The 24,219-nt window shown below is 45.3% G+C and overlaps 3 non-coding genes across 3 annotated transcripts; 1 reads left to right on the top strand and 2 right to left on the bottom strand.

The window, feature by feature from the left end:
• Positions 1 to 3,284: 3,284 nt before the first annotated feature.
• Positions 3,285 to 3,357, bottom strand: trnar-acg (transfer RNA arginine (anticodon ACG)). Its single transcript has one exon. It is a non-coding gene; the product is annotated as a tRNA-Arg (tRNA).
• Positions 3,358 to 3,792: 435 nt separating this feature from the next.
• trnay-gua (transfer RNA tyrosine (anticodon GUA)) lies at positions 3,793 to 3,879 on the top strand. Its single transcript is given in 2 exon segments — positions 3,793 to 3,829; positions 3,844 to 3,879. It is a non-coding gene; the product is annotated as a tRNA-Tyr (tRNA).
• Positions 3,880 to 15,747: 11,868 nt separating this feature from the next.
• trnaa-agc (transfer RNA alanine (anticodon AGC)) lies at positions 15,748 to 15,820 on the bottom strand. Its single transcript has one exon. It is a non-coding gene; the product is annotated as a tRNA-Ala (tRNA).
• Positions 15,821 to 24,219: the final 8,399 nt, after the last annotated feature.

The raw sequence follows: 24,219 nt of genomic DNA, 5'->3' as shown, positions 1-24,219 counted from the left end.
AAAGTGTGGTAGTGTCCAAAAATTCAATGTCCATTTAGGAATCGGATGGCAGAGGGGAAGAAGCTGTTCCTGAATCACTGAGTATGTGCCTTCAGGCTGCTGTACCTCCTACCTGATGGTAACAGTGGGGAAAGTGTATGCCCTGTGTGCTGGAAGGTCAAATTCCTTACTAGAGTCCATGTAGGCAACATCCACTGCCTTGCATTCGTCCACTTTCCTGGTAACTTCATCAAAAAAACTCGACGATTAGTTAGACGTGAACTGCCACACACAAAGCCATGGTGACTATCGTTAATCATTCCTTGTTTATCCAAGCACTTACATGTTTGCTCCCTTACAATAACTTTCCACAACTGATGTCAGACTCACTGGCCTATAATTACCTTGTTTCTGTTTATTGCCTTTTTGAAACAGGGGAACAACATTGCCTATCCTCCAAACCTGTGCTACTACTCTGGTTGCTAGGGTGCTTTAAATATCTCTACTAGGGCCCAAGCACTTTTGGCACTTGCCTCCTTAGGATTCTGGAGACTTATCCACCCTTATTTGCCTCAGGGTTGAAAACACCCTCCTCTCTAAGCTGTAGAGGATTGATGAAATTGATGCGGGTTTGCCTCACTTCTATAGACTCTGTATCCATCTCCTGAGTAAACACAGGGGCAAAGAATGCATTTGACATCTCCCCCATCTGTTTTGCCTCCACAGATTACCATTCTGCACTTCCAGAGGACCAATTTTGTCACGTGTATTCTTTTTGCTCTTAACATACTGTAGAATCCTTTAGAATTCACCTTCACCTTATTTGCTCGAGCAACTTCATGCCTTCTTTCAAGCTTCCTGCTTTATTTCTTGTGTTCTCTTGCATTTTCTTGTAGTCCATAAGCACCCCATTTGTTCTAACTGCCTATATCTGCTGTGCACCTCCTTATGTTTCTCTTAACCAGGGCCTCAATATCTATCAAAAACCAAGATTCACTATACTTGTTATCCTTATCTTTCATTCTGACAGACACATACAAGATTATTACTCTCACAATTTCATTTTTGAATGCCTCCCAGTTTCCAAGTACACAGTTACCGGAAAACAGCCCAATCCACACTTGACAGATCACTTCTGATGCCGTCAAAACTGCCCTTTTCCAATTTAGAATCTCAACCCGCAGACCAGACATATCCTCATCCACATTTACTTTGAAACTAATGGCATGGCGGTCACTGGAGGCAAAGTGTTCCCCAACACAAACTCCTGTCACCTGCCCTGTCTCAATCCCTCATAGCAGATCCAGTTTCACATTGTCACCACGGTTCAGATATGGCCCATGTGCAGAGTGAGAGGCACTGAAGCAGGTCGATAGTTCACAGACTTTAATACGAAAAAGGGAAAGTAAAACAATAAACACTAGGCCAAACAGGGCCGTTAACAAAAACTCTCAAAAGGAAAAGGAAGCCTACACTGCAGCTGAAAAGAACATCAAAATATTAAATGAATACCGTTAGTCTTCAGAGCCAGTTGATTTTGAAAATCCAATATCTCAGGAAAGGCCAAATGCAAAACAGCAGCGAAGCTTTGCTATGCTCTGTCCAAGTCTCGACAAGCACTACGACGGCAAGAATGGAGTTAAATACTGTCACGATTAAACAGTAATTTCCTGACATGTGCAAATTCACAAGCACAATTGCCGTATCTACTGTGCTGCTGAATCCGTGGTTGTGACACACATACGCTTTGGTTGGGATTTCTACCTACTGATGAAGGAAGTGTTCCTGAAAACTTTTGACAAACTCTATCCCATCTAGACCTTTTACAGTATGGGATACCCAGGCAACATGTTTTTATTTTTGTGACTGCATGTTTCTTGCTATCATAATTACATAGGCTATATGTGCCTTGTGCTACTGTTGGTTCTGTGATTTGCACCTTGGTCCTGCAGGAACGCTGATTCATTTGGTAATGAATTGAATTAATTTTATTTCTTCCATCCTTCACATACATGAGGAGTAAAAATCTTTACATTACATCTCTGACTAAATGTGCAATGTGCAATCATAGTAACATAATAAATAGAACAGTCAATGTAATATAGACTACACTCATATCAGCATGAGTTAATTGGTCTGACGGCCTGGTGGAAGAAGCTGTCCTGGAGCCTGTTGGTCCTGGCTTTTATGCTGCAGTACCACTTCCTGGATGGTAGCAGCTGGAATAAATTGTGGTTGGGATGACTCGGGTCCCCAATGATCCTACGGGCCCTTTTCTCACACCTGTCCTTGTAAATGTCCTGAATCATGGGAAGTTCACAACTACAGATGTTCTGGGCTGTCCGCACCACTCTCTGCAGAGTCCAGCGATTAAGGGAGGTACAGTTCCCATATCAGGCAGCGATGCAGTCAGTCAGGAGGTTCTCAACTGTGTCTTGTAGAAAGTTCTTAGGATTGGGGACCCATACCAAACTTCCTCAACTGTCTGAGGTGAAAGAGGCGCTGTTGTGTACAGACCATGTGAGATCCTCTGTGATGTGGATGCTGAGGAACTTCAAGCTGTTTACCCTCTCAACCCCAGATCCATTGATGTCAGTAGGGGTTAGCCCGTCTCCATTCCTCCTGTAATCCACAACCAGCTCCTTTGTTTTTGTGACATTGAAGGAGAGGTTGTTTTCTTGACACCACTGTGTCAGAGAGATGACTTCTTTCTTCCCTGTTGGCCACCTCCTTTATTGTTTGAAATAAGGCCAATCAATGTAGTGTCGTCGGCAAATTTAGTTAGCAGATTAAAGCTCCGGATGGCCATACAGTCATGGGTATACAGAGAGTAAAGGAGGGGACTCAGTACGCAGCCCTGAGGGGCTTTTGTATTGACAGTCAGAGGGCTGGAGGTGAGGGAACCCACTCTTACAACCTGCTTGCGATCTGATTCTGACAGAAAGTCCAGGATCCCGCTGCACAAGACAGGGTCAAGGCCGAGGGCTCTGAGCTTCTTGTCGAGCCCGGGTGGAACTATGCTGGTGAATGCTGAACTGCATGGTTGAATGACAATTAAACTTGGCGGAGACCGCGGCTCAGCGCCATCGCGACAGCTCGCCCTTGCAACAGCGAAGAGGGCATGTCAGAGGAGGACAAAAGGCCCGAAAAGCGATGAGGCAAAGATAACTGGCAGCTGATGCTGAAATGAAGCGTGAGCTTTCAGCTGAGGAGTCAGTCATAAATGGGGAAGAAGGCAATTGGTCAGGAAGCAGGTTAAAGAAGACAGTTGACAAAGCTTGCAAAAAAAATGGGGAAAACACCAGCGAGCCAGGTAGGAGTCGAACCTACAATCTTCTGATCCGTAGTCAGACGCGTTATCCATTGCGCCACTGGCCCCCTCCGCTCACTACAAACGACTGTCGGTGCTGGAGTACTTCAAAACGAACCAACACCAGAAAATTCTTTTTCTGTCGTTGGAAGTCTGCAGATGCTGGAAGTACAACGCAACACACACACACACAAAATGCTGAAGAAACTCAGCAGGCAACACAGCCTCTACGCCTAAGAGCGAAGAGTCGACGTTTCGGGCCCAGGCGGTAGGCAGGCAGCTGTCACTCAGCTCCATAAACATCGTTCGCAAGCAGGACTTCCCGACCTGTTTTATCACATCGAAGTAAGATCTTTCCTCTTACTGGCTTTTCACCTGGCACCTACCAGCCCTCTCCTTCTCTGACGAAGGGTCTCGGCCCGAAACGTTGACTGCTCGTTTCGACGAAGGCTGTCCGACCTGCTGACTTCCTCCAGTGTGTTGTACGTGTCTCTTGTGCCTTTCCTTCGATAGCTCAGCTGGTAGAGCGGAGGACTGTAGTGACAAATGCCGTCATCCTTAGGTCGCTGGTTCGATTCCGGCTCGAAGGACTCGCTCTTTTCTTATGCTAATCATCAATTCCATATCGCGGAGCTACTTACTGGCTGGCTCAACACTACTCTCAGAAGTGCCCCGACACGTAACCACATGGAAGGCATCCAATCACATTAGAGTATCGGCCCGAAACGTCGTCTGTGCACTGCACTCTTTCCCAGAGATGCTGCCTGGCCTGCTGAGTTCCTCCGGCATTTTTAGCCTGCGGCTTTGCATTTCCAGCAGCTGCAGAATATCTCGTGTTTGCCATACAAGGCGAGCTTATTTCAGGGTAAAATTCCACAGTGCCAGGTCTTCGCACAAGCTGCTTTAGAGGTACCGCCTGCCTGGCATGCAAACACGAATGCCCAGCAATGCAAAGCTCCACACAGAAAATGATGGATACAGTCCAGTCCATCTCTTGAAAAATCCTTCACACCATTGAGCACATCTCCATAGATCACGGTCACAAGAATCTTTCATTAAGGATCCCCACCATTCGAAGCTGTGCTCCTCTTTTCCGGCGCAAATCGTCACTCCCGTGTCACGGAGCAGCTTGTGACGTGACACTCACTCTGGAGTGCTCCCACTCGTCACCAGATGGAATACAGATGCATCACATCACACAATACCCATTGCTAGCTTATCTCAGCGTACCATTCCAAAGTACCAGGTCTAAAGACAGGCTGCTCCAGCAGTATCACCACTCTCAGAGTTGATTGGACTCCGCGCAACAAGATGATAGCACTCTTTGCTTCATAGCAAGTGTTCAACAGTAGAGATTACCACAAAGACACAGACATTACTTTCTAATTGGGAAACCTTTCGGTTCAGCGTTTGCAAATCCACACCAGCAGGTGGTGCCAGTATCTGAAGTTTCAGAACGCAGATGCAGGCCGGCATTATGCCAGGTCTCCTCCGATTTCTGTGGCTCATCTGAATCAGAGTCAGGCATGTGTCCTGAAATATGTTAACTTAATTCAATGCAATACAAAATGGAGGAAAAATATAATAAATAAATAAATAAATAAATAAATAAATAAATAGATCGTTTACAGTATACGTATATTGAATAGATTAAAACTCGTGCAAAAAACAGAAATATATATTTAAAAAGTAAGGTAGTTTTCACGGGTTCAATGTCCATTGAGGAATAGGATGGCAGAGGAGAAGAAGCTGTTCCTGAATTGCTGAGTGTGTGTCTTAGGCTTCTGCAGCCCTCTACAGCTTCTTCCGGTCTTGTGCCGCAGCCAGCCACCATGCCCCGCCTCCCCCAATACCGGACAGTGATGCAGCTTGCCAAAATGCTCTCCGCGGTACATCAATAGAATCAGAATCAGGTTTATTATCACCTGCATGAGATGTGAAATGAGTTAACTTAGCAGCAGCAATACTAAGTTTTTGAGTGTATTTGTTGACATCGTCTTCAAACTTCGAATGAAGTGTAGTCGCTGTCATGCCTTACTTATAGCTGTATGAATATGTTGGGACCCGGTTAGGTCCTCAGAGATCTTGACACCCATGAACTTGAAACTGCTCACTCTCTCCACTTCTGATCCCTCAATGAGGATTGGTATGTGTTCCTTCATCTTACCCTTCCTGAAGTCCACAATCAGCTCTTTCATCTTACTGACGTTGAGTGCCAGGTTGTTGCTGCGACATCATTCCACTTGTTGGCATATCTCACTCCTGTACGCCCTCTCGTCACCACCTGAGATTCTATCAACAATGCTTGTATCAACAGCAAATTTATAGATGGTATTTGAGTTATGCCTATCCACACAGTCATGGGTATATAGGGAGTAGAGCAGTGGGCTAAGCACACACCCCTGAGGTGCACCAGTATTGATCGTCAGCGAGGAGGAGATGTTATCACCAATTCACTTAGATTGTGATCTCCCGGCTAGAAAATTGAGGATCTAATTGCAGAGGGAGGTACAGAGGCCCAGGTTCTGTAACTTCTCAGTCAGGATTGATAAAAGCCTACCATCTGGGAAAAGGATCCAAAGCATTTGGGCTGTCACGACCAGACTATGTAACAGTTTCTTTGGCCAAGCTATCAGACTCCTCAATACCCAAAGCCTGGATGGACACCTTACTGCCCTATTGTCCTGTTTATTATTTTTTGTAATGCCTGCACTATTTTGTCCACTTTATGCAGTCCTAGGCAGGTCTGTAGTCTACTGTAGTTTTTTTTCTGTGTTGTTTTTTACATAGCTCAGTCTAGTTTTTGTATTGTGTCATGTAACACCATGGCCCTGAAAAAACGTTGTCTCATTTTAACTATGTACTGTACCAGCAGCTATGGTCAAAATCACAATAAAAAGTGACTTGACTTGACTTGATATGTGCTACTGCATGGACTGTGAAATTGGAGAGCTGGATGTACATTCAGTGTTGCAGAGAACATAAATATGACTCTGTCCAGAAGGGAGCTCTTGGAGTAGAAGTTGTGTCCCCAATAGATATTGGAGCTGAATTAGACCATTTGGCCCAATGACTGATCCAATTCTTCTCCCAGCTCCGATATCCTGCCTTCTCCCCATATCGCTTCATGTCCTGACTAAGCAGAGAGTCCATCTACCTCTGCCTTTATCATACGTAAAGATCTATGTATTCACAGGTGCATGTGGCATAGAATTCCACAAATTCACAACTCTCTACCAAAAGAAATTCCTCCCCATCTCTCTTCTAAAATGATGCCCATCTATTCTGAGGCTGCGTCCCCTGGATTTACACATTCCCACCACGTACGCTCAATCAAGGCCTTTCAACATTCGATAGGTTGAAAGGATTGTCCCTAGCAATCCTTTTGCTCTTAACAAACCTGGAGATCTTCACCATGTTTACTAGAAGAAATTAATGCCTTCACTAAGCCTTACTGATTTCTTTCTTGTGTTCTCTATAAAGCAGAAAAAGTGAGTGGGAAATTGGATGATTGGGAAGGTTTTAAAATCCAACAAAAAGCAACTAAAACGATATAAGAAAGGAAAAGATGAGATTTGAGGAAAAACTAGCCAAGAATATAAAGCAGGAAATGGTAAGTTTTTTTTCCAGTTATACAAAGAGCAAAATAGATGTGAGAGTTGATATTGGGCCACTGGAAAATGATGCTGGTCAGGTAGTAAGGGGGGACAGAGCAATGGCAGTTGAACTTAATAAGTACTTTGGATCTGTCTTCACTGTGGAAGACAGTGGCAGTGTGCCAGAGGTCTGTGAGTGTCAGGGAGCAGGAGTGAGTACCATTGGGATTACACAGGCAAAACTGCTCAGCCGACTGAAAGGCCTGAAGGTGGATAAGTCACTTGGGCCGGATGGACTACACCCCAGAGTCCTGAGAGAGGTTGCTGAAGAGATAATGGATGCTTTGTTCACAATCTTTCAAGAACTTATTGATTCTGTCATGGTCCCAGATTGCAAATGTCACTCCACTCTTTCAGAAGGGAGGAAGGCAAATGAAATGATATTATAGGCTAGTTAGCAGATTCAATGGGATGAATGAGCAAATTGTGCTCCTATGTTTTAGGACATAAAACCATAAGACTTAAGGGTAGAATTAGGCCATTCATCCCTTCGAGACCACTCCGCCATTCCATCATGGCTGATCCCACATCCCATTCAACCCCATGCACATTTCCCTTGATCCCCCAACCAATAAGGAATCTATCGACTTATGCTTGAATATACCCATGCTCTTGGCCTCCACTGCAGAACATTGCATATATTCATCACTCTTTGGCTAAAAACAATTCCTCCTTACTTCTGTTCTAAAAGGTCACACCTTCGATTTGAGGCAGTGCCATCTGGTTCTGGATGTCCCCACCAGAAGGATCATCCACTTCACATCCACCTCATTTAGTCCTTTCAATATAAGACCATAAGACACAGGAGCACAATTAGGCCATTCAGCCCATCGAGTCTGTTCTGCCATTCCCTCATGGCTAATCCCAGATTCCACTCAACCCCGTACACCATTACAGCTGTTGGGGAGGGTTTAAACTAATTTAGCAGCGGGGAACCAGAATGAAGGAATTCAGGATGGGACGAACAGTAAAAAAACAAAGATAGCGTGCAGTCAGACTGTCAGGAAGGGCTGGCAAATGAAAAGACATAATTGCAGCCAGCAGGGTGATTATCAGTGCTGTAGGGATGCAGAATCAAAAGGGGTAGCAAATACAGCACTCTAAGTGTTATATCTCAAGGCACGAAGGATAAAAAATAAAGTGGATGATCTTGCTCCACGATTACAGATTATCAGAAATAATATTATGGCCATCACTGAATCATGGCTGAAGGATGGTTGTACTTGGGAGATGAATGTCCAAGGTTACACATTGTATCAGAGTGATGGGAAGGTAGGCAGGGGGTGATGGTGTGGTACTGCTGTTAAAGAATGGCATCAAATCAGTAGAAAGATGTGACATAGGATTGGAAGATGTTGAAACCTTGTGGGTTTAGTAAAGAAACTGCAACGGTAAAAGGATCCTGATGGCAGTTATACACAGGCCTTCAAACAGTAGCTGGGATGTGGACCACAGATTACAACAGGAAATAGAAAAGATGTGTCAAAAGGGCAATGTTATGATAGTAATGGGGGGAGGTCCCAACATACCAATGCAGCTATAAAGAAGGTAAGACAGTGATTATATTTCATTAGGACTTTGAAGAGATTTGGTATGTCAACAAAAACACTAAAAAACTTCTATAGATGTACTGTGGAGAGTACTCTGTCAAGCTGCATCACTGTCTGGTAGGTGGAAAATACTTCACAGGACCGAAAGAACCTAAAGAGGGTCATAAATTTAGTCAGCTCCATCTTGAGTACTAGCCTACAAAGTACCCAGGACATCGTCAAGGAGCAGTGTCTCAGAAAGGCAGCATCCATTATTAAGGACAACCAGCACCCAGGCCATGCCTTTTTCTCACTGTTATCATCAGGTAGGAGGTACAGAAGCCTGGAGGCACACACTCAGTGATTCAGGAACAGCTTATTCCCCTCTGCCATTCGATTCCTAAATGGACTTTGAACCCTTGAACACCACCTCACTTTTTAAATATATATTATTTCTGTTTTTTCAACGGTTCTAATTTATTCAATATATGTATACTGTAATTGATTTACTTATTTACTTATTATTATGATTATATTTTTCTCCTCCTAGATTATGTATTGCATTAAACTGCTGCTGCTAAGTTAACTAATTTCACGACAGATGCCGGTGATGATAAACCTGATTCTGGAAAGATGCAATCACAACAGGCTTGTTGTGGTGGGAGATTTTAATGTCCCTAATATTGATTGGCATCTCCTGAGAGCGAGGGTTTAAACACAGAAACAGAGGAGCAAAATATCAGTCCTTAGGACAATAAAACTGTACCAAATGTGTCCTCACCTAAGAAATTACCTAGGGTTAACCATAACCCTGCATTTTTCTAAGCCCCCTCTACCTATCCAGGAGTCTCTTCAAATCCCACCACTTCCTCATCCAGGTCATTTATAAAAATCACAAAGAGAAAGGGTTCCAGAACAGATCCCTGTGGCACACCACTGGTCATCAACCTCCATGCAGAATATGACCCATCTACAACCACTCTTTGCCCTCTGTGGTCAAGCCAATTCTGGATCCACAAAGCAATATCCCATGCCTCCATACTTTCTCAATCAGCCTTGTATGGAGTACCTTATCAAATGCCTTGCTGAAATCCATATACACTACATCTACTGCTCTACCTTCATCAATGTGTTTAGTCACATCCTCAAAAAATTCAGTCAGGCTAGTAAGGCAGAAGCTGCCTTTGACAAAGCAATGCTGACAATTCCTAATCATATTATACCTCTCCAAATGTCCATAAACCCTTCCTCTGAGGATCTTTTCCATCAACTTACTAACCACTGAAGTGAGACTTACTGGTCCATAATGTCTTGGGCTATCTCTACTCCCTTTTTTGAATAAGGGAACAACATCTACAACCCTCCAATCCTCCAGAACCTCTCCCGTCCCCATTGACGATGCAAAGATCATTGCCAGATGCTCAGCAATCTCCTCCCCTGCCTCTAACAGTAGTCTGGAGTGTATCTTGTCTGGTCCCAGTGACTTATCCAGCTTGATGCTTTCCAAAAATTCCAGCACATCCTCTTTCTTAATGCCTATAAGCTCAAGCCTTTTGGTCCACAGTAAGTCATCCCTGCAATTTCCGAGATCTTTTTCTATATTGAATACTGAAGCAAAGTATTCATTAAGTACCTCCGGTATCTCCTCCAGTTCCATACACACTTTTCCACTGTCACACTTGATTGGTCCTATTCTCTCAATTCTTATCCTCTTGCTCTTCACATACTTACAGAATGCCTTGGGGTTTTCCTTAATCCTGCCCGCCAAGGCCTTCTCATGGCCCCTTCTGGCTCTTCTAATTTCATTCTTAAACTCCTTCCTGCAAGCCTTATAATCTTCTAGATCTCTATCATTACCTAGTGTTTTGAACCTTTCATAAGCTTTTCTTTTCTTCTTAACTAGATTTTCAACAGCCTTTGTACACCATGGTTCTTGTGCCTTACTATCCTTTCCCTGTCTCATTGGAACATACCTATGCAGAAATACCATATCATCAGGTTCACCAAGGATAGGACCGTGATGGATTTCTTCAGCAAGAACGATGAGTCAGCATACAGAGAGGCGGTGCAACAGCTAACGGACTGGTGCAGAGCCAGCAACCTGTCTCTGAATGTGAACAAAACAAAAGAGAAGGTTGTTGGCTTCAGGAGGGCACGGAGCGACCACTCTCCACTGAACATCGATGGCTCCTCAGTAGAGATTGTTAAAAAAACCAAATTTCTTGGTGTTCCCCTGTCGGAGAATCTCACCTGGTCCCTCAATACCAGCTCCATAGCAAAGAAAGCCCAGCAGCGTATCTACTTTCTGCCAAGGCTGAGGAAAGTCCATCTCCCAACCCCCATCCTCATCACATTCAACAGAGGTTGTATTGAGAGCATCCTGAGCAACTGCATCACAGCCTGACTTGGAAATTGCACCATCTCGGATCGCAAGACCCTGCAGTGGATAGTGAGGTCAGCTGAGAAGATCATCGGGGTCTCTCTTCCCAACATTACAGACATTTACACTACGCGTTGCATCCACAAAGCAAACAACATTTTGGAGGACCCCTCGCACCCCTCATTCAAACTCTTCTCCCTCCTGCCATCTGGGAAAAGGCACCAAAACACTTGGGCTCTCACAACACACAATGAAACAGTTTCTTCTCCCAACCCATCGGACTCCTCAATCGCCAGTGTCTGGACTGACACCTACTTACTGCCCTTTACTGTACCTATTGTCTTGTTTATTATTTATTGTAATGCCTGCACTGTTTTGTTCACTTTATGCAGTTCTGGGTAGGTCTGTAGTCTAGTGTAGTTTTTTTCTGTGTTGTTTTTACATAGTTCAGGGTAGTTTTTGTATTGTTTCATGTAGCACCATGGTCCTGAAAAACGTTGTCTCATTTTTACTGTGTACTGTACCAACATTTATGGTCGAAATGACATTAAAAAGTGACTTGACTTGACTTGACAGAACGCCATGCAAATATCCCCTGAACATTTGCCACATTTCTTCTGTAAATTTCCCTGAGAACATCTGTTCCCAATTTATGTTTCCAAGTTCCTGTCTGATAGCTTTATATTTCCCCTTACTCCAATTAAACACTTCACTAATTTGTCTGTTCCTATCCCTCTCCAATGCTATGGTAAAGGAGATAGAATTGTGATCACTATCTCCAAAATGCTCTCCCACTGAGAGTCCTGACACCTGACCAGGATCATTTCCCAATAACAGATCAGGTACAGCCTCTCCTCTTGTAGGCTTATCTACATATTGTGTCAGGAAACCTTCCTGAACACAACTAACAAACTCCACCCCATCTAAACCCCTTGCTCTTAGCAGATGCCAATCAATATTTGGGAAATTAAAATAGCCTACCACGACAACCCTGTTATTATTACAACTTTCCAGAAGCTGTCTCCCTATCAGCTCCTCAATGTCCCTGATACTATTGGGAGCTCTATAAAAAACACCTAATAGAGTTATTGACCTCTTCCTGTTCCTAACTTCCACCTACAGAGACTCCGTAAAAATCCCTCCATGACTTCCTCCTTTTCTACAGCGTGACGCTATCTCTGATCAGCAGCGCCATGCCACCAGTTCTTTTGCCTCCCTCCCTGTCCTTTCTGAAACTTCTAAAGCCTGGCACTCCAAGTAGCCTTCCAAGTCTCTGTAATGGCCACAACATCGTAGCTCCAAGTACAAGTTTAGATGGGGTGGAGTTTGGAGTACTGTGCTCATTTCTGGTCACCTCACTGCAGGAAGGATGTGGAAACTATAGAAATGGTGCAGAGGAGATTTACAAGGATGTTGCACGGATTGGGGAGCATGCCTTATGAGAATAGGTTAGGTGAACTTGGCTTTGCGAGGGAAGAGAAGTGACAGTAATTACTAGTAGAAGGGTGAAGGTCCTCAAAAGTTGAAATATCTGAGGGTAAGTAAGTCACTGGGGTTAGATGAACTGCACCCTCAAGTTCTGAAAGAAGTAGCGGTACAGATAGAAGGGGCATTAGTAATGATGTTACAAAAATTTTTGGACTCTGGCATGGTGCTAGAGGATTGGAAAATTGCAAATGTCACTCCACTATTTAAGAAAGGAGGAAGGCAGCAAAAAGGAAATTATAGACCACTTAGCCTTGTTGGGAAGATGTTGGAGTCAATTGTTAAGGATGACATTATGGAGCACTTTGTGACACAGGACAAGATAAGACAAAGTTAGCATGATTTCCTTAGGCAAAAATCTTGCCTGATCAACTTGTTGGAATTCCTTGAGGAGATTACACATTATCTAGATAAAGGGGATGTAGTGGATGTTGTATATTTGGACTTCCGAATGCCTTTGACAGGGTGTCACACATGAAGCTACTTACCAAGTTAAGAGCCCATGGTATTAGAGGAAATTACTGGCATGATTAGAGCATTGGCTGGTTGGTAGGAGGCAGCAAGTGGGAATAAAAGGGATCCATTTCTGTTTGGCTGCCAGTGACAAGTAGTATTCTGCAGGAGTCAGTGTTGGGACCACTTCTTTTTATGCTATCTATTAATGAATTAGAAGATAGAATTGATGGTTTTGTTGCCAAGATTGCAGATGATACAAAGATTGTTGGGGGAGGGGCGGGTCGTATTCAGGAAACAGGTATGCTTGCAAAGGACTTAGACAGAATAGGAGAACATAAGAGATAGGAGCAGGAGTAGGCCGTCTGGCCTGTCAGTCAATAAGAACATGGCCCATTGGGCAGAGAATTCCACAGATTCACCACACTCTGGGAAAAGCAGTTCTTTCTCATCTCCGTCCTAAATCTACTCCCCTGGATTTAGAGACTGTGTCCCTAGTTCTAATCTCACCTGCCAGTGGAAACAACTTTTTTGCCTCTATCTTATCTATCCCTTTCATAATTTTATTGGTTTCTGTATGTTTTATGTGTAACATGCTGTAAGGTTTCACTGCTAAGGTTAATGTAATGGCTTCTGCTGTTAAGGTAGTGTTTTCTCTGTCGCAGCAATGTTTGGGTTTTGACCAGAGATAATGGGACTTTGGAATTCAGTGGCTATCCAATGGGAGAAATGTTGTTCTTTCTTGTGTGTCTGGGGGCTGGATTTTTCACGGTCTTTTGTCGAGGAGAGATGAAGAGGGAGGATGCGTGTGGAGAGAGCAGGTAGACCACTGGATGGAGTGGACTGGGATCTGAGGGTCCGAAGGTCGGCGACATTCGGAGGAGACCGATGGTGGAAGAACGACTACTGAGTGAGCTCCAACGGGGACTTTGACTTTGACTTGGGCCCTTTTTTTTGTCTTGTTTATTTTCATTACTATGTTCAGATTAAGCTTCATGAAGTCTATCACTTAATTGCATATGGTGTACTGTTTGATATTTTGCAGTGTTGGTTTGTGACTGTGGGTACATTACACAGCATCCACAGAAACATCATTACCCAGTTTGGCGGGGCTGAAGGCTGATTCCTCTAGACGAATGTGAGCTGGGTGAGCCTGAGGCTTACATATATGTCTATATTTTATATGAATGGGCATGGGCAAGAGAGTGGCAAATGAAATACAATGTTGGAAAATGCATGGTCATACACTTTCATAGTAGAAATAAATGTGCAGATTATTTTATAAACGGGGAGAAAATCCAACAATATGAGATGCAGAGGGACTTGAGAGTCCTTGTGCAGAACACCCTAAAGCCATTTAACCATTGGCTTCCAGTCCTCCCTACTCCTCTGCTTTCACCCCATACTCTTTGATGCCCTGGCTAATCAAGAACCTATCTATCTCTGTCTTAAATACACCCAATGACTTGGCCTCCAGAGCTGCTCATGGCAACAAATTCCACAGATTTACCACCCTCTGACTAAAGTAGTTTCTCCACATCTCAGTTTTAAAAGGACGTCCTTCAATCCTGAAGTTGTGCTCTCTTATCCTAGAATCCCATAGCATGGGAAAGAACTTCGCCATATCTAATCTGTTCAGGTCTTTTAACATTCAGAATGTTTCTATGAGATTCCCCCTCATACTACTGAACTCCAGGGAATACAGCCCAAGAGCTACCAGAGGTTCCTCATACAATAACCCTTTCATTCCTGGAATCAATCTTATGAATCTTCTTTGAACCTTCTCCAATATCAGTATACCCTTTCTAAAATAAGGAGCCCAAAACTGCACACAATACTCCAAGTGTGGTCTCACGAGTGCTTTATAGAGCCTCAACATCACATCCCTGCTCTTATATTCTATACCTCTAGAAATGAATGCCAACATTGCATTTGCCTTCTTCACCACCAACTCAACCTGGAGGTTAACCTTTAGGGAATCCTGCACAAGGACTCCCAAGTCCCTTTGCATCTCTGCTTTTTGAATTATCTCCCCATCTATATAATAGTCTGCCCATTTATTTCTTATTCCAAAGTGCATGACCATACACTTTCCAACATTGTATTTCATTTGCCACTTCTTTGCCCATTCCCCTAAACTATCTAAGTCTCTCTGCAGGCTCTCTGCTTCCTCAACACTACCCGCTCCTCCACCTATCTTTGTATCACTGGCAAATTTAGACACACATCCATTAATACCATGGTCCAAATCATTGATGTACATAATAAAAAGCAGCGGTCCCAACACTGACCCTTGTGGAACTCAACTGGTAACCGGCAGCCAGCCAGAATAGGATCCATTCATTCTCACTCTGTTTTCTGCTGACCAGCCAATGCTCCACCCATGCTAGTAACTTCCCTGTAATTCCATGGGCTCTTATCTTGCTAAGCAGCCTCATATGCAGAGCCTTGTCAAAGGCCTTCTGAAAATGCAAGTACTCCATGTCTACTGCATCTCCTTGTAATTTCCTCAAAGATTTACAGTCGGTTTGTCAGGCAGGATTTTTCTTTCCAGAAATCATGCTGGCTTTGGCCTATCTTGTCATGTGGCTCTAGGTATTCCATAATCTCATCCCTAACAATCAATTCCGAATTCGTTACCTCTTTGGTGTACTTTGCCCGTTTAAATTAAAGCCTTCTGAACTCTCTCATTTCACCCAGTGTTCACGGCAGCTTCCTTCTCACCACTTAACTGTTTTATGACAGAATCCTCACAGGAAGCTTATCCTTTACTGAAACACCAGCTGCCAGCTAGCTTTTCCTCCTATCTGCTTTCAACACAGCAAACCTACGACATTTTCTCCCTGCCCTTCGACTGAGACACTTTCCGCTCCATCTCCGACAGCGGCGTCTATTGTGCATTCCAAGCTTCGCAGGCACTTGATGAGACGAATTCCTCCGAATACAAAATGTCCATGGAGAATGCGAGCATCGATCTCGCTACCTCTCGCATGCTAAGCGAGCGCTCTACCATTTGAGCTAATTCCCCAGCACATTCGAGTAACCTTCTATAATTTGCTTCGCACCACAAGCACTATTGCATGCCTGCGACTGCTCACCGATGTACAATCAGCAGCTCACAGACAGTCACACACACTCCCTCACTCACTCACTCCCTCACTCACTCATCAACCAACCACTCAGACACCCTGACTCAGATTCACGCTATCTGCCACTGTTAATATTCAAGTCCCGAAACTCATTCTCCCGCAAGAAAAAAATTATCCTTCTGTCTATTTGGACAACAGACCGTTATAGCAATTGGAATTGATATCTCCATTTGAATGTAGCCACTCCCATTCAGTGTCCAATCAATTCATCACTTCTACATGGAAACATACCAATACAGTATGCCAAAGTGCTCCGACTCGTGACTGGATGGAATATAGAGGCATCAAATCACAGAATACGCAAGGCCAGTTTATCACAGGGTCACATGCCAGTGCGCTATGTCCTCACATTTGCCATTCTGACAGTACCACCACTCTCACTGGTCCTAAAGTAACAAGATGATAGCACTCTGGCCTTCATAGCAAGTATACAATGATACATCTGGGCCTTTGTGGAAGAGACTGCCACAAAGGCCGAGATGCAACATTGGTCAACTCTTCGTTGGAAGACTTTTAGCAATAATTCGATGTTCAGCAATTCCAAATCCACACGAGCACATGTTGCCAGAATTGGAATTTCTGTACACAGTTCGAGGGCACTGATATACAGTGGCATGCAAACGTTTGGGCACCTCTGGTCAAAATTTCTGTTACTGTGAATAGCTAACTGAGTAAGAGATGACCTGATTTCCAAAAGACATAAAGTTAAAGATGACACATTTCTTTAATATTTTAAGCAAGATTACTTTTTTTTATTTCCATCTTACAGTTTCAAAATAACAAAAAAGGAAAAGGGCCCAAAGCAAAAGTTTGGGCACACTGCATGGTCAGTACTTAGTTACACCCCCTTTGGCAGGTACCACAGCTGGTAAATGCTTTCTGTAGCCAGCCAAGAGTCTTTCAATTCTTGTTTGGGGGATTTTTGCCCATACTTCCTTGCAAAAGGCTTCTAGTTCTGTGAGATTCTTGGGTTGTCTTGCATGCACTGCTCTTTTGAGGTTCATCCACAGATTTTCGATTATGTTTAGGTCAGGAGACAGTGAGGACCATGGCAAAACCTTCAGCTTGAGCCTCTTGAGATAGTTCATTGTGGATTCTGAGGTGTGTTTAGGATCATTTTCCTGTTGTAGAAGCCATCCTCTTTTCACCTTCAGTTCTTTTTACAGATGGTGTGAGAATTTGTTGGTATTTAATTGAATTAATTCTTCCCTCTACCAGTAAACTGTTCCCCGTGCCACCGGCTGCAACACAAGCCCAAAGCATGATTGATCCTTCCCCGTGCTTAACAGTTGGAGAGGTGTTCTTCTCATGAAATTCTGCACCCTTCTTTCTCCAAACATACCTTTGCTCATTGTGGCCAAAAAGTTCTATTTTAACTTCATCTGTCCACAGGACTTGTTTCCAAAATGCATCAGGCTTGTTTAGATGTTCCTTTGCAAACTTCTGACACTGAAGTTTGTGGCGAGGACGCAGGAAAGGTTTTCTTCTGACAACTCTTCCATGAAGGTCATATTTGTGCAGATGTCACTGCACAGTAGAACAGTGCACCACCACTCCAGAGTCTGCTGAATCTTCCTGAAGGTCTTTTGCATTCAAATGGGGGTTTTGATTTGCCTTTCTAGCAATCCTACAAGTAGTTCTCCTGGAAAGTTTTCTTGGTCTTCCAGACCTCAACTTGACCTCCACCATTCCTTTTAAGTGCCATTTCTTAATTACATTACCAACTGAAGAAACAGATACCTGAAAACACTTTGCTATCTTCTTATAGCCTTCTCCTGCTTTGTGGGCATCATTTATTTTAATTTTCAGAGTGCTAGGCAGCTGCTTAGAGGAGTCCATGGCTGCTGATTGTTGGGACAAGGTTTGAGGAGTCAGGGTATTTATAAAGCTTTGGAATTTGCATCACCTGGCCTTTCCTAACAATGATTGTGAACAAGCCATAGCCCTAACAAGCTAATTAAGGTCTGAGACCTTGGTAAAAGTTATCTGAGAGCTCAAATCTCTTGGGGTGCCCAAACTTTTGCATGGTGCTCCTTTCCTTATTTTAACTCTAAAATAGTACAAAACAAAAATAATACACCAATCTTGCTTTAAATGTTGAAAGGAATGTTTCATCTTTAACTTTATGACTTTTGGAGATCAGTTCATCTTCTACTCACTTAATTGTTCATAGTAACAGAAATTTTGACGGGGCGCCCAAACCTTTGCATGCCACTGTAAGCTAAGCCAGCTAGCAGCTTTGTTATTGGCCTTATGTCGTTTCCATTGATCAGATGAGCTGCTACTTCTGCTCCCGTGTGGTGAAAAATCGGGAACAAGTCGGGAGAAAAATCTTAATATTTCTGCAAGAGGTTTGAGGTGTGAGCTGTGAAATAGAAGAGGTAGATGTACATTAATTGTAGACGAGCATGAAACTGGGAGTCCTGCGAAAGAGAACTCTTGGAACAACAGTTTTGCCGTGTGGGTATGTCGGCAGTGTGTTGTCCCTCCTATCATCGTCCAGGACAGAGGCAAAAGGTCCAGTAATGATCGACTTTAGTCTTGTCCGTGTGCTGCACAGAACCCTTTGCCGAAGCCATCAGGAGGGATGGGGGCATAAGAGGGGTGACGCTGCCAGGCAGTGGAGGGACCCAAGTCAAAACCTCCCTGTACATGGACGACGTCACCGTCTTCTGCTCTGATTCGAGGTCAGTTCGCAGGCTGATCAGCATCTGCGAACAGTTCGAGCAGGCATCGGGGGCCAGGGTCAACCGCACGAAGGGCGAAGCCATGCTCTTCGGCAACTGGCCCGACCGATCCACCATCAGGGCTGATCACGTGAGGGTATTAGGGATCTGGTTCGGAGGGGCCGAGGCGTGCAACAAGAACGGGCAGGAGCGGACTGCCAAGGTGAAACAGAAACTGGGACTGTGGGGAGGGCACTCCCTATCGATAGCGGGCAAGAACCTATTCATCAGGTGTGAGGTGCTCTCAGGGCTGCTGTACTTGGCGCAGGTGTGGCCCGTCCCCCGCTCCTTCAACTCGGAAATCACCCGAGCCGTCTTCAGATTCCTCTGGAGATCCAAGATGGAGCGGGTCAGACAGACCACCATGCACAAGTCCCTGGACAACGGGGGCAAAAACGTCCCCAATGTCGCCCTCACCCCAGTGGCCAACTTCGTGTGTGGCTGCATCAGGTTGTGTGTGGATCCCAGGTACGTGGGCACCAAGTACCACTAGGTGCCCAGATTCTACCTGTCGCCCTGGCTACGAAGGATGGGTCTGGCCCCTTTACCGCGCAACACCCCTGTCAGCTGGTCGTTGCCGCCATACCTGTCCTTCGTAGAGAAGTTCTTTCAGGTCAACGCCTTTGACCACAGGGCCATCAGGCAGTGGTCGGCACGTAAGGTCCTGCAGGCACTGCAGAAGGACGAGATGGACACAGTGGGGTGGTTCCCTGAGCAGACTGTCCAGTTCATCTGGCAAAATACCTCATCGCCAGACCTCACCAACAGGCACCAAGACCTCGCCTGGCTGGCGGTGAGAGGGGCCCTCCCAGTCCGATCCCTCCTGTACGCCCGGAACGTCGTCTCCACACCCCTCTGCCCACGGGAGGACTGCAGTGAGGAGGAGTCGGCGACCCACCTCTTTGCACACTGTGGGTTCGCGGAGAAGGTGTGGAGAGGATGGAAGGGCAGAGTCGAGGTTCATCCCCAGCAGCTGCGTAACAGAGGACTCTGATCTACGGGCTGTTCCCGGAGACGCACACGGAGACCAACATCCGGTGCTGCTGGCAGATCATCAACTCGGTCAAATACGCTCTTTGGTCGGCCCGATACTTGATGGTCTACCAGCACACGGAGATGTCCGTGGGGGAATGCTGCCGACTGGCACATTCTCGGCTGCCGGAGTACGTGCCGAGGGACGCACTCAAACTCAGTGCAGATGACTCGACATTTGGCTGCAGTTTTCCAAAAAACGTCAGAGGATGCTGCAAAAAATCGACGGGAATGGCAGATGCGAGAATGCTCTCTTTGACAGCAGTGTAGATTTCCAGCAGAATGCTCAGTTGAAGATGGAGTTGTATCATCTGTCGGAAGAAGTGCTTGACGCCGCCAGCTTCTCAGTTCATGAAGAAGTTCTGCTTGTGACAGATAGGTCCCACCGGGGCGTCCTGATGCAGGAAAAGTGAATGTTGACACGCTGCTAACTGTGGCGTTGTTGATGATATCTGGGAGTTGAGGGGACACATTTCAGCTGAGGTATGCATGTTCACGTAAGCGACGTATTATACGGCATGTTTCCATTTATATTCGATCATTTGAATCGGGAGCAAGTTACAGCTTGTGATTCAGCTGGGAGCTCAGAGAATTCGACCGTGCAGGTAGGATTTAAGCCTACCTGGTCAATACCTGTGGAGGAGGGGGAACTGCGCAGGCGCGAGTGACGTCAGCGTCGAGTGCGCACTTTAAAAGGCAGGACTTCTTTTCAGAGCGGGCAGCGGAGTCCGTGGAAGCAGAGTCCTGGGCTTTGGCTAAGTGGGCTTCGGCGTAAGGGGACTTCGGTAAGCTTGTGTGATTGCTCGCTGAGGGGAAGAAGGTAAGGTCGCTAGGTGCTTTTTAGACTTATTCCATTAATCCAGTTCAGGTATGGGGGAGACAGTCAGAGCAGTGGTGTGCTCCGTATGCAGTATGTGGGAGGTCAGGGCCAACACAGTTGTCCCTGATGACCACACCTGCAAAAGGTGCGTCCAGCTGCAGCTCCTAACAGACCGAGTTAGGGAGTTGGAGCAAGAGCTGGATGAACTACGGATCATTCGGGAGGTGGAGGCAGAGAGGAGTTATCAGGAGGTAGTCACACCAAAAATCCAAGAAGTAGGCAGATGGGTGACGGTCCAGAGAGGCAGGGGGAGCAGGCAGAGAGAGCAGAGCACCCCTGCGGCCATTCCCATTAACAATAAGTATACCGTACTGGATACTGTTGATGGGGATGACCTACCAGGAATGAGTTGTAGTGGTCCTGCCTCTGGCACAGAGGTTGAACCCTCAACTAGAAAGAGGAGGAGGGAAGAGAAGAGAGCGATAGTTTTAGGGGATTCTACAGTTAGGGGGGCAGATAGGAGATTTTGTGGGGCAGATCGGGAGTCTCGGATGGTATGTTGCCTCCCTGGTGCCAGGGTCCGGGACATCTCAGATCGGGTGCAGGCTATTCTTGAGAGTGAGGGCATGAACCCAGATGTAGTGGTCCATGTAGGGACCAATGATGTAGGTAAGGTGAGTGAGGGGGTCCTGCTTAGAGATTTCAGGGAGTTAGGAGTGAAGCTGAAAGGCAGGACCTCCAGGGTGACAATCTCGGGATTGCTACCTGTGCCACGTGCGAGTGAGGCGAAGAATAGAATGATTATGCACATTAATACGAGGCTGAGAGCATGGTGCAGGAAGGAAGGGTTCAGGTTTTTGGATAATTGGTCTTTGTTCCAGGGACATTGGGATCTGTTTCGAAGGGACGGTCTACATCTGAACCGGAGGGGTACTAACATTCTTGCAGGAGTATTTGCCAGTGCTGCTCGGGGGGGGGGGGGGGGGGGGTTAAACTAGATGCGCAGGGGGCAGGGATCCAGATCCAGAGGGTTGGTCAGAAGGTGCATGGGTTAAATGTGTACAAGGTTTGGGTGATCTTGAGAAGGTCATCAAAATTCAGGGTGCAATTTGCCCGATGGAAGTTCAAGGAGCTGGGTTAGGTACAGTAGACAGTGTTTTAAGCAAAGAGAGGAGGAATGGGCTAAGAATTCTATACTTGAATGCGTGTAGTGTCAGAAATAAGACAGATGAGCTTGAAGCTCAGATGAAAATGGGGAACTACGATATTGTTGGGATAACGGAGACGTGGCTGCAAGGGGATCAGGCCTGGGAATTGAGTGTACCAGGGTATACGTGCTATCGTAGAGACAGAAATATGGGAAGAGGGGGTGGGGTGGCCCTGTTGGTGAGGAATGAGATTCAGTCCTTAGCAAGAGGTGACTTGGGAACAGGGGAAGTAGAGTCTGTGTGGATTGAGCTGAGGAACAGTAAGGGTAAAAAGACCCTTGATGGGTGTTGTGTACAGGCCCCCAAACAGTAGCATGGATATTGGGTACAAGTTGATTAGGGAGTTAACATTGGCATGTGCTAAAGGTAATGCAGTCGTTATGGGAGATTTCAACATGCAGGTGGACTGGGAGAATCAGGTAGGTGCTGGACCCCAGGATAGGGAGTTTGTGGAGTGTCTAAGGGATGTATTTTTGGAACAGCTTGTGCTTGAGCCAACCAGGAACGAGGCTATTTTGGACTTGGTGATGTGTAATGCACAGGAATTGATAAGTGATCTTGAAGTAAAGGAGCCATTAGGAAGTAGTGATCATAACATGATAAGTTTTTATCTACAATTTGAGAGGGATAAGGGCAGATCAGAGGTGTCAGTGTTGCAATTAAATAAAGGAGACTACGGAGCCATGAGGGAAGAGCTGGCCAAAGTTAAATGGGCGGATGCCCTGGCAGGAAAGACAGTGGATCAGCAGTGGCAGATATTCTTGGGCATAATACAAAAGATGCAAATGTAGTTCATTCCAATGAGAAGGAAGGATTCAAAGAGGGGGAAGGGGCCACAGTGGTTGACAAAGGAAGTCAGAGATTGTATAGCATTAAAGAAAAAGAAGTATGACAGGGCTACGATGAGTGGGAATACAGATGATTGGGAAAGTTTTAAGGAACAGCAGATCTTAACTAAAAAAGCAATACGGAGAGAAAAAATCAGGTATGAGTTCAGTCTAGCAAGGAATATAAAAGGGGATAGCAAAAGCTTTTTTAGCTATGTGAAGAGAAAGAAGATAGTTAAGAACAATGTTGGCCCCTTGAAGAATGAATTGGGAGAAATTGTTATGGGAAACAGGGAAATGGCAACAGAATTTAAAGCGTACTTTAGATCTGTCTTCACCAGGGAGGATACAAGCAATCTCCCAGATGTATGGATGGGCCAGGGTCATAAGATATCAGAGGAATTGAAGCAGATTGACATTAGGAAAGAAACTGTGATGAGTAGACTGATAGGACTGAAGGCTAATAAATCCCCGGGTCCAGATGGTCTGCATCCGAGGGTTCTAAAAGAGGTGGCTCAGGAAATTGCGGATGCATTGGTAATCATTTTCCAATGTTCCTTAGATTCAGGATCAGTTCCTGAAGATTGGAGAGTGGCTAATGTTATCCCACTTTTCAAGAAGGGAGGGAAGGAGAAAACGGAGAACTATCGCCCTGTTAGCCTAACGTCAGTCGTGGGGAAGATGCTTGAGTCCATTATTAAGGACGAAATAGTGGCATATCTTGATGGCAGAAATAGGATTAGGCCGAGCCAGCATGGATTTACCAAGGGCAAATCATGCTTGACTAATCTGTTGGAGTTTTTTGAGGGTGTAACAAGGATGTTAGACGAGGGTAAGCCAGTAGATGTTGTGTACCTAGATTTTCAGAAGGCATTCGATAAGGTGCCACATAGGAGATTGGTGAGTAAAATCAGAGCTCATGGCATTGGGGGCAGGGTTTCAACATGGATAGAAAACTGGTTGGCAGATAGAAAGCAAAGGGTAGCAGTGAATGGGTGTTTCTCAGACTGGCTGGAGGTGACTAGTGGGGTACCAGAGGGCTCTGTATTGGGACCACAGCTCTTTACGATTTATGTCAATGATTTAGATGAGGGCATTGAAAACTATAACAGCAAGTTTGCTGACGATACTAAACTGGGTGGCAGTGTGACATGTGAAGAGGACGTTAGGAGAATACAGGGAGACTTGGATAGGCTGAGTGAGTGGGCAGATACTTGGCAGATGTCATTCAATGTGAATAAATGTGAAGTTATCCACTTTGGAAGCTGGAACAAGAGGGCAGAGTATTGTCTGAACGGTGTCGAGTTAGGTAAGGGAGAAATGCAAAGAGACCTAGGAGTCCTAGTTCACCAGTCAATGAAGGTGAATGAGCAAGTGCAACAGGCAGTGAAGAGGGCAAATGGAATGTTGGCCTTTGTTACAAGGGGAATTGAATACAGGAGCAAGGATGTTCTTTTGCATTTGTACAGGGCCCTGGTGAGCCCACACCTGGAATATTGTGTGCAGTTTTGGTCTCCAGGTTTAAGGAAGGACATTCTGGCAATTGAGGAAGTGCAGCGTAGATTCACTAGGTTGATTCCTGGGATGGCAGGGCTGTCTTACGCAGAGAGATTGGAGAGATTGGGCTTGTACACGCTGGAATTGAGGAGATTGAGAGGGGATCTG

The sequence above is a fragment of the Hypanus sabinus genome, chromosome 1, assembly GCF_030144855.1.
Source record: "Hypanus sabinus isolate sHypSab1 chromosome 1, sHypSab1.hap1, whole genome shotgun sequence".
Classification (NCBI taxonomy): Eukaryota; Metazoa; Chordata; class Chondrichthyes; order Myliobatiformes; family Dasyatidae; genus Hypanus; species Hypanus sabinus.
This window is presented reverse-complemented; position numbering and strand designations above follow the sequence as displayed.